Here is a 14,549-nt window from a genome sequence, read left to right as displayed (position 1 = left end):
TGACTACAAACATACTCAGCCACCTTATCTTTGACAAAGGGGACAAACATGTTCACTGGAAGAAAGATAGCCTCTTGAATAACTGGTGCTGGAAAAATGTCTCTCTATGTGTCATAAAACTAGACCCATGTCTCTCACCATGCACTAAACTGAAGTCAAAATGAATCAAAGATCTAAATATTGAAACAGAAACACTAAGTCTACTGGAAGAGAAAGTAGGTAGAAATCTTTAAGACACAGGGGTAGGCACGAACCAAAGAGTTCATGAACGAAACACAAACTGCATAGGAAACACTGGAAAGAATCAACAACTGGGATCTCATCCTATTAAAAATTTTTTGCACCGCAAAAGAAATCACTGATAGAGTGAAAAGACAATCCACAGAGTGGGAAAAATATCTTGGCTAACTGTCCCTCCAACAAAAGACTTATCTCTAGAACATATAAAGAACTGAAAAAAATCAGACACCCAAAATTCAAAGACCCAATCCAAAAATGGGGACCAGAGATGAACGCTCACTTCTCAGATAAAGAAATACAAATGGTAAATAAATAGATGAAAAAATGTTCTTCAACATCATTGGTCATTCAAGAGATGCAAATTAAAAGAACACTGAGATTTCATCTCATCCCAGTGAGAATGGCTATCATCCAGAAATCAACCAATAACAAATGCTGCAGGGCCTTTGGGGAAAAAAGGAAACTTTCTCCACTGTTGGTGGCAATGTAGACCGGTGAAACTACTTTGGAAATCAGTCTGGAGCATCCTCAAAAAACTAAGATTAGAGGTCCTATTTAACTCAGTTATTCCCTTCCTGGGTATTTTCCCAGAAGAATTAAAAATATACCACAGGGGTATGTGTGCACCCATGTTTATGGCAGCACAATTTATCATAGTAAAATGTTGGAAACAACCCAAACGCTCATCAACTGAGGAATGGATAAAAAAGATGTGGCATTTTTATACAATGGAGTACTACTCAGCTATAAAGAAGGGTAATCTTGAGACATTTATAGGGAAATGGATGCAATTTGAGCCCATACTCATAAGTGAAATAAATCAGTCTCATGTGTGTAAACATCATGTTGTCTCCCTAGGGTAAAAAGGTAAAAGAGTAAACAAGACCCAAAATGTACAATAGATATTGTGAAATGGGACTAAAATGCTCAAAAATAAAGAAACTACAATGGGAGAAAGGAGAAAAGAACAAACGGAAAAGGAGAAATACACACACACACACACACACACACACACACACACACACGATAGTTAAGATAGATATACTACTAACTGCTATTAGCTCATTGAAAGGACAGGTATACGACTGCATTGCTTAATGATTTTTCATGCCTCTGTCTTATATTATGAGCAACTACCTTGAAGATAGCAATGCATAATATACTGAACACTGTTACTCTCCTACAATCTTGTTTTGAAATTTTGTACCATTGTTTTATTGTTTATTTTTCTTCTCTTTAAAATAAAAAAGCTGGGGATACAGCTCAGTGGCACAGCGCCTGCCTGGCCAGCACAAGGTCATGAGTTTGATTCCTGGTACAAAAAAAATTTTTTTAAAAGATGTCACATAAAGAAGATGCCAACCACTGTTATTGGTAGAAGGTTAGGGTATATCTCTTTTCTTTCTTCCATTACTTAAACTAGAACACAGAAAGCACAAAATTCAGAAATACAAGAGAAAATCTGAAGCCAGCAGTGAATTATAATAATGGGAAAAGTAAGGTGGAGACAGAGTTTATTTGGTAGAACCTATGAGTGGCATGTGATATAATTAAGCATTTCCTAACTAATAGATATGGAAAGGAAAAAGGAGAGAAGTTCCTAAAATCGGGAGGGTTATACATCTATTTGTGAGTGTGAACAAAGGCACAGATCCTTTTCTCAGGAGACACAATTTTTGTATGCATTTTCCGGTGGTTCTTGGCTTCCTACAGCTCTTTTATATATGCCTCGTCCAAGGAAATAGATTAAAAATCTGCCTTAGGATTTTAAGCGAGAGAGAGGAGAAAAAGATGATATAGCATAGTTTGGTAAAATTTCATCTCTTATGTAAAGAGGGTGAGAAATAAAGACAACATATCCAAGAATAATTAAAGAGCTATCAGAAAAGCAAATCAAATGTGCATTTAAAAATATTGCACATGCAGTGTAGGAAGCGAGGAATATGCCAAGGTAGGAAGTAAGACTGCTGCATTTATCATCCTATTCAAGATGGCGGCTTCTACAAAGCAGTGCTTTCCCAGATAGCGGACTGAAGTGCTGTTGGCTATGGACTCAGTGACGTTTTGAGTAGCTGGTGGACTGGCTATTTTTCAGAAATTTTTCCAGTTGTCCTCTGAAAGAGGCGTCATATCCTGTCTGCTAGACAAAGAAACAATAAAAAGGCTTTGTTTCTTTGTTCCATATTGGTCATCCTTGCTAATTATAGGGAAGTCCGAGCACTGAAAAATGCTGCTTTGTCCAGAGAACAAATATTGCATGACCCAATTTTTGTTTTAGTTGATACACAGAAGAAAATACCCACAACAAAGCGGTTGTTTTCTCCTAGCTGAGTCGGCTGTCTGGTCATGCCGCAAATACACAACTGGACGTATCTGTTGATTTTTAATTGAATTAAAGGATTTACTTACTTACATACGGAACCAAAGTTTTCTCATTAAAAAAGTGAACAAAGCCAGCCATTTACTTAAATGTTTTAATTAGAACAAAGGTAAAATGTATAAGTATTCCCCGAACCACATCATTTGATTTCCTTAATAAAACAGGGTAAAAGTTTATGTTAGGACATACACATTATATTCTCTCTTGATGGCTGTTCATTTACATACATGTGAGATTGTGTCCCAGAACTGGTTCAGGAAGCACCACACAGATGAACAGCAGACCTCTTTTTGTTGCTACCATATCTGTCTTCTGTCTAGCCAACTGTTCTGTCTATTTTGAGGGGCATCATGTTTTTTTAAGAACGTTTGCTACTTAATTATGTTACAGCTGACAGAGCAGAAGCAATAATGATAATGAAAAAACTTGGAAGGAGGTTACACCCACAGATCGGGGGACTCACTCTGTGGGCTAAATAAAACTTTTTCACAGAACAGCTCGTCTGAAAGGGGAGCACATGTTCCACTGTAACAAGACAACATGTCACTGTACTGTACAGAAGAAGTAATTTAACCAATTTGGGTTCCAATCTTTTTTTATGCCAGAGAAACTCATGTCTTTAAAGGAAGGGATGTCCTAGAACAGTCTGTCTGCTTCTGCTCATTTTTTTTCCTCAAGAACATTTTGAAGGAAAAAGCATACACAGTATGAAGTAAAGCCTAAATATACTGAACACACTGATCATGTAATACAAGCAAAACATATCATAAGATAATCTTCTTATTACTAAAATAGATTAGATGAACAAAACAGTAGATTTGTGAAATAATTAAGAGAAATCTCAAAGAGAAAATGACTTTTAATGATCAGACCTGGAAACGCCTATCATATCTATGAAACTCAACATATGTATTTATCCTTGCATACTTGTCATGCCCCAAGTATTTTATTAAAATATATACATTTAACTCTAAAAAGGAGTTTCTTATTATTTCATTCTCTAGGTTTGCTACAACAATATATTTAGTTTGACTATGTGTCTATTCACAATTTTTACAGGTGTGACCTGATTAATTCAACAGATGTGTTCCTAAAAAGTTTGGTTTATATTAGCACTTTGTAAATTAACAGATACTTTGGAATAGAAGTAAAAGTATACTGAAAGGAAAATCCATTTCTGTAAAACATTTTAGCTTTATGAAAAAAGCAGCTCAGTAAAATATAAGCTTGCAAATTTAGAGTTAGATGAGTGTTTAACAAAGCGTGTGCACAGAGCGGGAGAGGGGAGGAAGTATTAGCAAATAATCATACCTCTAATTCAAAATGGCATTCTACTTATGAATGAACCATGTTGTAATAGGAGTTTTCGAGAAGCAAAGATGGAGCCCAGATTAGGCTTTTCTTGTTAGGAGATTAGCACAAGGTTTGTATCTCACCCAAGTGCTACCTGTGCTGTGAGCACTGCTGGAATGGTTTATCTTCCACCTCCTTTACACACACCAACCCGATTGAATAGCTATAATCACCATCCATGTTTTGATTCATTATTTCATTAATGATCACAATAATTTAGGAATTATCTCATTTTGAAAGATAAATGGAGGCTCAGAAAGTTTAAAGTAACTTGTTCAAATTGGTAGTGTTAGGATTTTAACCCAAATCTGTCTGCTGTTTGGTACAGCAGACATCTTTAGGAAACATCAGGAAAGGTATAAGGAAAAGGGAAGGCAGACGATGAAGTCAGAAAAGCTACTAGCATAGGTACAAAGAGCTTAATCATGTTGGGATATCTCTGGGAACACCACAGAACATACAGCCCTTTTAGCACAAAGGAATATGTGCACCAACTACCACCCATCAGTAAGGACTACTCTTGGGGAGTGTTGATTCTCCACCAGTGCTATGTCTCCTAGCAGAGCGCCTGCTTCAGCTTGGGAGAATGTCTGGGCAACGAGGTATGGAGCCTAAGGAGGGAAAGCTCATGGGCTAAGAAGTCAAGGAAGGAGCACCTTTTTTGCTACAGCAGCCAACATCTACTCTATGTAGCACTTTCCTGAATTTTAATGCCAAACATTACTTTCCCACCACTCTCAGGAATTCTGACTCTTTTTTTTTTTGGTTGATCCCAGGTAAACAATTTCCTTTTACTTTAAAAGTAGTGAGATAGAAATCTACAACGTTATAACTTAAACATCCTCATTCTCTCTGCTATACTACATAAAATGGCCCTTCATTTTACTCTATTCTCCAGTGGCCTTTTCAGCATGTTTTGATTTTTTTCAATTTCCAGCCTGACTGTATTATAATTGGCAAATACAATTGTGTGCATTTATGATGTACATCATGTCTTAATATATATATACATTGTGAAATAATTACCATAATCAAGCTCATTAACATAGCTATCAAATCATGGTTATCTCTATTTTGTGGTAAGAACATTTAAGATCAACTGTCTTTGCAATTTTCAAATTTACAATTCACATACATTATTTTCATGATTATTAACTAACTATACGATTTCCATTGTTAACTATGTCATCATACTCTGTAATAGATTATTTCAAATTATCATTTTAAATTATACTGTGTTGAAATAAGTATTAAGTAAGTTTGCATTTTCTGTGCCCACTTTTACTTTAAGTGGGAAAATATATCCTCAAAGCATAATGTCATGTTAGAAAAAATAGACGAATCATTTAAATATAATCCACAAGTAAACATGGCACACTTTGGTATTTAGAATCTGAATATAACTTTAAAGGTGATCAAGCGGCATCACGGAAAACACAGCATTACAGCTAATGCTCATTTCTCCCACTTTGTTAACTGTGAAGACTTAATCCTCGTGGATGTCACTAGAATGGGATGTGGGAAAGTGCTGTGATTCACACGAGGCAGAGAACTGGGAGAAGGTGACTGAGATGGGACAACACACGAGCAATTCTCTGCTCCCCTCATCCCTCTTGGCAAGGAGCTGAGGGGTGGGCTGCCCAGTGGCAGAGGTGACTGAGATATCAGTGTAACAGCAGAGTCTGAGTGTCGTCATGTTTTTCTATGTGTGTGTGTAGATGGGAGGTGTGGGGTGGTGATTATGACTCAAAGCATTTGTGAGGTATTATATTTACTACTAGTACATATAAATAAGAGTAAATACCAGAGAAAAGCTTGATATTTCATGTACAAAATCTCTTACAATCTATACCCCACACCACTCATAAGGAATACCACTAAAAAGAAATATCACCGTTCTTCAAAGTGTACCTACTGTGAGGTTGTAGAAGCATTTGTTATTGACTTGTTGATCCAGAATGGAGGTCCAAATTTGACAGGAAAAGTCATTACCTGAGAGTTCCACTCACCTCACAGTTTCATTTTCATAAACCAAGAGACATCTTATATTTCCAAAATGGTACAGTCTACTTTTGAGGTAAAAGACTGAAACAAAAGCAACTCTCATGAAATAGAAAAGGCTAGGTTTCGGGTCAGAAATCAGGATCCTATCCATGGTCTTGTCACTAATTAAATAGTTGTGCAATGTTTTATACATCAATTAACCTTTCTGGTCTTTTTAATCTCAAATTTGAATTTGAAGTGGTAGAATTGAGTAATTGCTAAGTTTTCTTTTCAAACCCCAATTTTTGTGACTTGAGATCCTATATTTTTCTTCACAAACAGTTAACTTTTTCTTTTCAAAGAAAAATTCTTGTGTGAGAACCTAACTTAGTGAATTCATATTTCACTTTTAAAATTATTTGAATAAAGACCTATCAGTGAATTTTAATGGGATAAAGATGGAAATACTTCACATTTTGACGCATGTGTCATTTCTACTCGAGTCCTACTGCCAAACAATCTTTCAGAGCGAGGAATATTACATGATGTTAGTACTGTCAAGAGAAAGAGTATCCCATATGTTAAAACTAGTCTAGAGTTTATCAATTATTTATGCTACATAAAATTTGAAAAGCATGTACAACAGAAATTTCCTGAATATTGACTTCTGAGTTATAGCATTTCACTTAAGCAATGATTAATTTAAAGATTAAAACTTCCAAAATAGACCACCATCACATTTACCCCCCACAAAAGAACCTAGAGAGAATGAGAAACATGAAGCAATCTGAAACCACTTGAGCAGCTACTGTAGAGTTTCTGATTGATCTTAAGAAGAAGCAGAACAGACAACCTGTTTCCAGCTAACTAGGGAACATCAACATGCCTCTCAAATCGTGACTGAAAATAGAAGAAATTGTAACAAAGATGAAGTTTATGGTTAAGTTGGCAGAACATAAACTATGAACTGCTTACATTTAGCCTTCTTGCATAAAACACTTGCAATTCAAAATGCTTCCATATCCATGACCCAGCATGGGCTTTTCTTTCATGGATAACTGCTCTAGTGTTTCTTGCAGCTTAAATGAATTTCTGGGACATACATTTTATTATGCTTTAGTTCAGAGTATCATTACTAAGATAACTGTTCACTCTTAAGTCATAGTTCAAAGCATTCATTAGTTTAAAAAAAATTAACTCAAAGCATTCCTCAATGGTACCTGTATCAAGACAACAATCTGTTTTAGGAAGACAATGATGATAAAAAATAATTGAACCCAGCTGTATAATTGTATTATTGGTATACGAATGTGCGTGTTCATGACCTGCTTCAGATTTTCTCCTTGCCACACATGGTGGTCCATGCCTTTAATCCCAGCACTTGGGAGGCCGAGGCAGGAGAATCACTGCCTGCCAATTGGAAGCCAGCCTGGGCTACATAATATGTTTGAGACCAGTCTAAACTACATAGTGAAACCCTCTCTCAAAAAAATATCCAGCCTGACTTTTTTTTTTCTCTGAAAGGTTCAGAATAGGGCAAATCTAGGGGAGAAAAACTTCAGTGAAAAGGTCTCACATTTGCAAACCACTTCAGTTATTCCCCACTAGCCATTTTCCTTAAAAGTATAGGGCTTTATTATTAGCCATTGAAAAGGCATCTCAATGTACTCTATTACATTTCTTCCAAATGCATTAGAGGGAGGTATGTTTTCTAAATCTCCACTTAAATGTAACTCCAAAATAAATTAGACAACAAAACATGCTGGAATGCTGTAAACAAATACCTTGGAGAAGAATGTACTGGATCATCTTTATATGAACTTGGTATTGACACTATCCTGTTTTGTTTATTTTTTAGGGAGATGCCCAAGGAGAATTACTCAGCTATAAAGAAAGATAAATTTGAGGCTTTTATAGGGAAATGGATGCAACTAGAGACCATACTCATAAGTGAAATAAATCAGACTCACAGGTATAAACATTGTATTGTCTCTCTAGTGTGAGAAATTGAAAGAATAAATAAGATCCAAAAGGTACAATAGACATTGTGAAAGGGAAAGAAACTGCTGAAAAAGAAAAGAATATCTTGGATGAGGGAAAGGGGAAAAGAAGGAAGGAATATATATATATATGTACATATATATATTTATTCAAGATAGTGAAGATAATTTTACTACTAATTTCTATTAGTTCATTGAAAGGAATAGTTGGTGTTTATATTGTTTGAACAATCTTACATGCCAATATCTGATAATCTGACAACTACTTTGAAGATAACAATGTGCAATATAATAACCATTATGAATTTCCTATCATCTTGTCTTGAAATTCTGTATTATTTTTATTTTTTTATTATTGTCTTTAAAATTTAAATAAACACCCCTTCTTTAAGGTGTCAGGCTTTTTTCTTCTTTAGAAGAGCACATTCTAAGTTACTTACTGAATAATGCAGTTGAAAACACATAACTAACTTTGCTTGATAGCTTGATGGGGTGTGAAATACAATAAGTAGTGAGACTTCGCATGAATATTCCAAAATAAGTTCTTAGCCAGTGGGAGGCTGACTGGGCTGGAAGTGAACACAGGGTGATAGGCTTGTGTGGAGAGGCCTAAAGGGTGGCATGGAAAGTTTTAAAGTTGAGAAGTAGATAAAAGTACAGATAGACAACACAGAGAAACAGGAAATACAGGTAAATGGAGAAGGGAAATGTTAGTGTAAAGACAGGTGTCAGACCCTTGACATTCTGAGATGCAAGCAAGGAGCCTATGAAAGTATATAAGAAAGCTTGTCTTGGAATTATGTTCCCTGATTTTTTCATTTCATTTCACTTCACTTCACTTCTTAGGTTGTCATTTAATAATTGTGTAATGTTGAATAAGTTATTTTTGTATAAGTCTTAATCGTCTCTCTAAAATGGATAACATGACAGTAAACTTCACAATCTGTTATGAGGTTAATGGATGTGATTCACAGAAAGTTTTCATTACACATAGCGTACAATCAATGAAAGCTGTTATTATTTTGCTGTTTGAAGGTTCTTTGTTCAACTGAAAATTATATAGACTTAAAATATCCTTTATAATTAAAGACTACACAGAACATTAATCCAGAATTCCAGTTACATAAATAGAAAAAAAAAACATATACAGAACTCTATCGTTCTTGAAATCAAGGGTCTTACACCATTCAGACTTACAAATGACTCTTTCCATTGTGAGGTACTAAAGACATTAAATCGACAAGACATGGAAGGTATTCTGACATCAGTTCATCTTACTGTTACTCAGTTTCTTGTGATAAAAGCAGTAGGTTGTGATATTCTCATTTGTTCACTGAGGGTTAGAGACAATGCACTGATTACCTGAGGTGATTATGTAGTATTTAATTTAATCTTATATCATGTAAATTAATTTCTTATATTCAAAGAGTTGTATTATAAACTGAAATGTCACTATTAAAATATTGGTACTTAGGAAGGTTAAAACAGAACATGACCAAGGGGAGGTACCTGTTGGAGCAGCGGACTAAGTTCCGAATTTGGTTTTGAATTGAAAAATCACACCATTTAGTAGATACCTCTATTTCTTGATCCTGACGGTCAGTCAAGGTTTCGACGTGAATGAACTCCTGCCTGACTTCATCTCTTTCATAGAGTTAGCTGCCCCAGTGGACTTTTCTCCGTAGCTGATCTTCTCTTCTCTCTGCAAGTGGGAATTTCTGATGTTCTCTTCCATCCATTTAGTGTCACTACTGTCCAAGGCATACGGTTTGTGGACCTTGCTATTTTGAACATGGGAATTTTGTGAGGCCTTTCTCCTTCCCTCAGAAATCCTAGTTACTATCCCAAAGGCAGGTGGTGGGAATTCATGTGTTAATGTTCAGTGTACGCAAAGACTTGGATAATAGAAGAGCTTTTCGGAACCACAGATTGAACTCCCAGCAACTTTCCAGTGCTTCATTTTCCAGGAATAGAACTCTTGGTTTCTCTCTTGTGGCCATTGCAAGAGATTTTATATAGGTCAGACTCATGCTGCTGAGAAATGAAAGAACTCATGACTTCTGTTTTTCTTATGAGAATTCACTTTCCAATATAGTTTCTCTGACCTTATTAAAAATATAGGAAAACTAAACGCGTTGAATCACCTTTTAGCCATTTCCATTTATTGGCATTTGACATCTAATTTTACTCACAGACACCACTTGTTTGCAAATCCATTATAGGAAGCCATAGACTTTTTGATAGATTTATAACAATGGAAACAAGGACAAAACACACATTAGTCTCTCCCCTGGCATACAGAGACTAGCTTAATTCATAATGCAACCAAAGTGTGATATATAGTTTGAAATACATAAATTTGTTCAGGATCTACAATAGTTTTTTTTTGGGGGGGAGCACTGTCAAAATGATGAACTAAGCCCTTTTAAACATGGAAAAGATGTGAGTAGTCCACATTTAGACCCAGTGCACTGAACAGCCTTCCAGGGCCTTCTTCCTTTGAAGGTATTCTTTTACTTGCTTTCTGTTTCTGGCCATGTCTGCTGGTGCTGTTGGACTTTGCATTTTGACATTTGAAATATTATGTAGTGTGAAAAAACTTCTGTTATTTAAAGGCATGAATATTTCTTTATCACCGAAAAGGGAAAAGGGGAGGAGTCTGGAGAGAGGAGAAAGAAGAAAGAACATATGATAAAGGAACATGTAGGAGAAAGGTCTGGGAAAGGGAGCTGGAGACAAAGAAAATATATACTGGCAAAAAGCAAAAAAAAGGGATAAAAGTGATAGAGTGAAAGGGTAAAAAGCACAAATATATTTGATTTAGAAGTCAGCCAAAGTGGGAAGGAAGATAACATTAGAATGCCTGGTGGTTACGAAGCAAACTCAGTTTTTTCGTTTGTTCGTTTTGGGGGTGCTGGGGATTAAACACAAGGCTTTAGTACATGCTGGGCAAGCAGCTTACCAGTGACAAACATCTCCTGCTTATGAAGTCAGTTTTGTGTGTTTCACCTTCTCTCTGTTCAAGATAATTTCATTAAGTCACTGGAATAATAGTGAGCTCAGAGGTCATCCACCTTGGCACTGAACTTATAATACTGAATCAAATGATATCTACCTTCTGACTGTCAATGTTAAGACCAAGTTTATTTCATTTCTCAAGTGTATTACAACCATCTCAAGACAATTTTGATAATTAGAATGTTCTTTATGATGTAGTCAATATCCAGAGGCCCAATTTGTATAACTACCTTACAGGTTTGGGGATATCAGAGCCATGTAAGCTAATAGAAATCTTATTTACTCATTTGCCTAAAATGTTGGAAAAAATGTGTTGATTATATATCCATGCGTGATCTCCTCCAAAATGTTTCAGTCCAATTTCTGGGAAATGTACATGTCATTCAGAATTTCGAATGATTAAGGGTACAACTGTCAGCCTTCAGCTCCAACTCTATCATTTCTATACTGTTATCTTCTCAGTCATGTGACATCATTTTCTGTCCATATCTCTCTTTTTCTGAGCATTCTGCATATTGCCAAGGTGCATATTGGGTGTTTTTCTTTTTCCCAACTGAACACAGTCAGAGTTGCACGTGTGTGTGTCCCAGCAATTTTCCCTTCATGCCAAGACTTCTGAATTCTCTGTCCTCACAGCCAGTTCCCAGCCAAGTTTACAATAAAATCAGTTCCTTTTGCTTTGCTTTCTGCCACTCAAGAGAAGCTTTTCCTTGAACCAAGGCATGAATATATTACTTTCATCGTTTCCAACTTTTAGTAGTCTCAAGCTCTAATTATTTAATTAACTAATTCACTCAAAATATTTAGTGACCATAAACAATGTTCAAAATGCTGTATGAGAGATAAAGATAAGGGTATATGTTCTTAATATGTTACAGTCTATTGGGTAACTTCTTTATAAGTGTAAAATATGAGTTTGACTCAAGTGCTACTGTCTAGAGCAATCAGAAAGGGTTTAGAGGAGGAAGAGAATATTAAAACTGCATTGTACAGAGTAAGCAGGACTTGGCTAACAGGATTTAGAAGTACACCTAGCACAGCTGAAACACAGAAACAATGGTCACAAAGCTGGGAAAATATAAGGAACATATGGAGAAGAAAAGCATTAACACAACTGGTTCAAGCTAAGGGTATGATTAGGGATCCTCCCTGATACAATTACAGGTATCTTAGTTGTAAGTACCACCTTGCCTGCCAGGTGATCCTGGCATGCGTTCCAAACCCTGTAGGACAAACGAAATTGTCACGGCTACCAGTCAAGTGTTTCCTACCAGACACTGATGCCCAGACTCTTCCTAAACTGATGGTTAATATCTCCCGGGAAATCTCAGGAGCATCCTGTTTGGTAAAGGCCCACCTGTGTCTCGTGTAACGTAGGCACCCCTTCCTGCTGCCTTGGGTACAAGGGTCCTTGTGTCTTGCTTCTCTCCAAGACACTTTTGTCTCTAGCACCCCAATTACACAAGCAGCAGTTTGTGTAATCCTGGATCTGTGTTAATGCGCTTTCCCCCCGTATGTCCCTTATATTTCCCTGGCTTTGTGACTATTGTAGGTTAAACGTACTCGATGTCACTTTCCATCCATGGTGTTCTGCAAAGATGCAGCGGAGGAGAGCCAAATGCCAAAGAACATGCTGACAGACAAGAGAATGACAGATCAGAACATACAAAAAGGTTTAGAATTAACATAAGGGATACCCTTCCGAATTTGCTTCTTTTTAATACTTGCTCATATTTACTGATTCTCTACTTTAAATTCACCAAAATAAAGCCAGATCCTCACTACCTTCAATTTACACTCCCTCTCACCTGATCTCTACACTATTCTAAAATCTTAAGATCTTCTTAGATGCCTGTTGTACTACACAAATATGTTAAACCATATATAACATAATTTTGTTTTATAACTTTTATGTGAATGGTCACAAATGGAAGAAGTAGTGGTAACAATAAGAACTATAATAGAAATGTATGTGGGATTTCCGACAGTCAGTTACTACTGTAGGTATCCTCACTGATTTAAACTTGCAATAATTCTATGAGTCAAATTATTATTATCTCCTTACAGATGAGCAAACGTAGGCATGTCGATTAAACAATGTGTCCAAGATAGCACAATGTTTATTGAAGCTGAGATTTCTGTCTTACTTCTTAGTTTTTTACTTTCTCTCTGAGCTTCTCTTTTTAAGATTTATCCATGATAACTAATGTAAATATTACCTATTAATTATTAACTCTTTAATAGTATTATCTTGTACAATAAACCAATTTACTTTACCTCTTGCTTGATTTATACATTTCCCCTTCTGAGGGAAAATTAGTCGCTTTACACTTTTCATAACTACAGGTGGCGAGCAATGAGTAATTAAATACAAAATTTCCTATGCAAGCAGGTAAGAATTTATCTGGGTGAAATATGGATAAGTGCAATTGCTCAGGCAAAAGGCTTCTCCATGTGTAGAGTTCACATCTATTGCCAAATTACTCTCTAAAGCAGTTGTGCCAGTTTTCCAAGTGGTAGGCACAATTGCTATCAATGTTTTCCCAGATGTGAAACCCAGGTAGATATGAAATAGTGCCTACTTCTTGCTCTAATTTCCATTTCCCTGGTTAGGTAAGGTAATACACCTTTTCATAGGGTGTTTTAACCAGTCCTATGTCTCTTTAATGAGTTAGACACTTAGCTCATTAGCTTGCAAATTCTCTTTTTTCAGAATCATATACTTAGTACTGTCCATTTTTAAGTGCAAAATTCATTTAAAATTATTACTCAAATTGTACAGGAATTTTGGCCTAACTCTTGTTGATTTCTAATTATGTTCACTGATCATTGCAGAAAGTGGTCTGTACAATTCCGGTGATTCTTCAATACTTGTTAAAACTTAATTTAGGCTTTTTGCACATATGGACAGAATGTGCACATGATTTTCAGTTCAAGGTTTTACATATGTCCATGAGATCAAGTTCTGAATTCAGTTATATGCATAGTATAGATCCTTATTGCTATAATTTTTCTATCAAGTACAAGTGAAATTCTATTTGATTTTTTTCAGGTCTATTTTCCCCATTGTGTTTACTGTTTTTCATAATTACAGTATTCCCATTATATTATGGCCTCTAAACTGAATTTAAATATTTAAAGCATACAATTTTATTGTATTCAAATTCATTGTGGGACTAATGTTCTGTTCTGTTAACTTCTGTGACAGGCAAATTATTTTCTTCTGTGTTTTGTAATTGTTTTCATTTTTATTATGAGTACATCTACAGGAGGTATTGTTTCTATAAAATCTTTTGCAGACTGAATTGCAAAAGAAAATATATAGTACATTGGCTGTTATTTTCTCTTTTCTTTATTTTTGTCAAGGACAACAGGATTTCAACTGGCCTAGGAGGAAACTTTCAAAAAATTTCTTAGCTTCAAGGTTCTTGTGCCTTACAGACAGTATGTGTTCAAGGCTCAACACTGAACTTCTTTTTTAAATTTATTTTAAAAATAAAAGAAGAGGGGCTGGGGATTTAGCTCAGCGGCAAAGCACCTGCCTGGCAGGCGCAAGGTCGTGAGTTCGGTTTCCG

General features: G+C 35.8%; 1 protein-coding gene across 1 annotated transcript in view; it reads right to left on the bottom strand.

Moving 5' to 3' along the window:
- The window catches only part of Kcnh8 (potassium channel, voltage gated eag related subfamily H, member 8), a 355,986-nt gene that overhangs the window by 100,529 nt on the left and 240,908 nt on the right, over positions 1 to 14,549 (bottom strand). The window lies entirely within an intron of this gene.

The sequence above is a fragment of the Chinchilla lanigera genome, unplaced genomic scaffold (genome assembly GCF_000276665.1).
Source record: "Chinchilla lanigera isolate Chin_1 unplaced genomic scaffold, ChiLan1.0 scaffold00029, whole genome shotgun sequence".
Classification (NCBI taxonomy): domain Eukaryota; kingdom Metazoa; phylum Chordata; class Mammalia; order Rodentia; family Chinchillidae; genus Chinchilla; species Chinchilla lanigera.
Note: the sequence above shows the minus strand (reverse complement) of the source record. Positions and strands in the feature narration are given on the sequence as shown.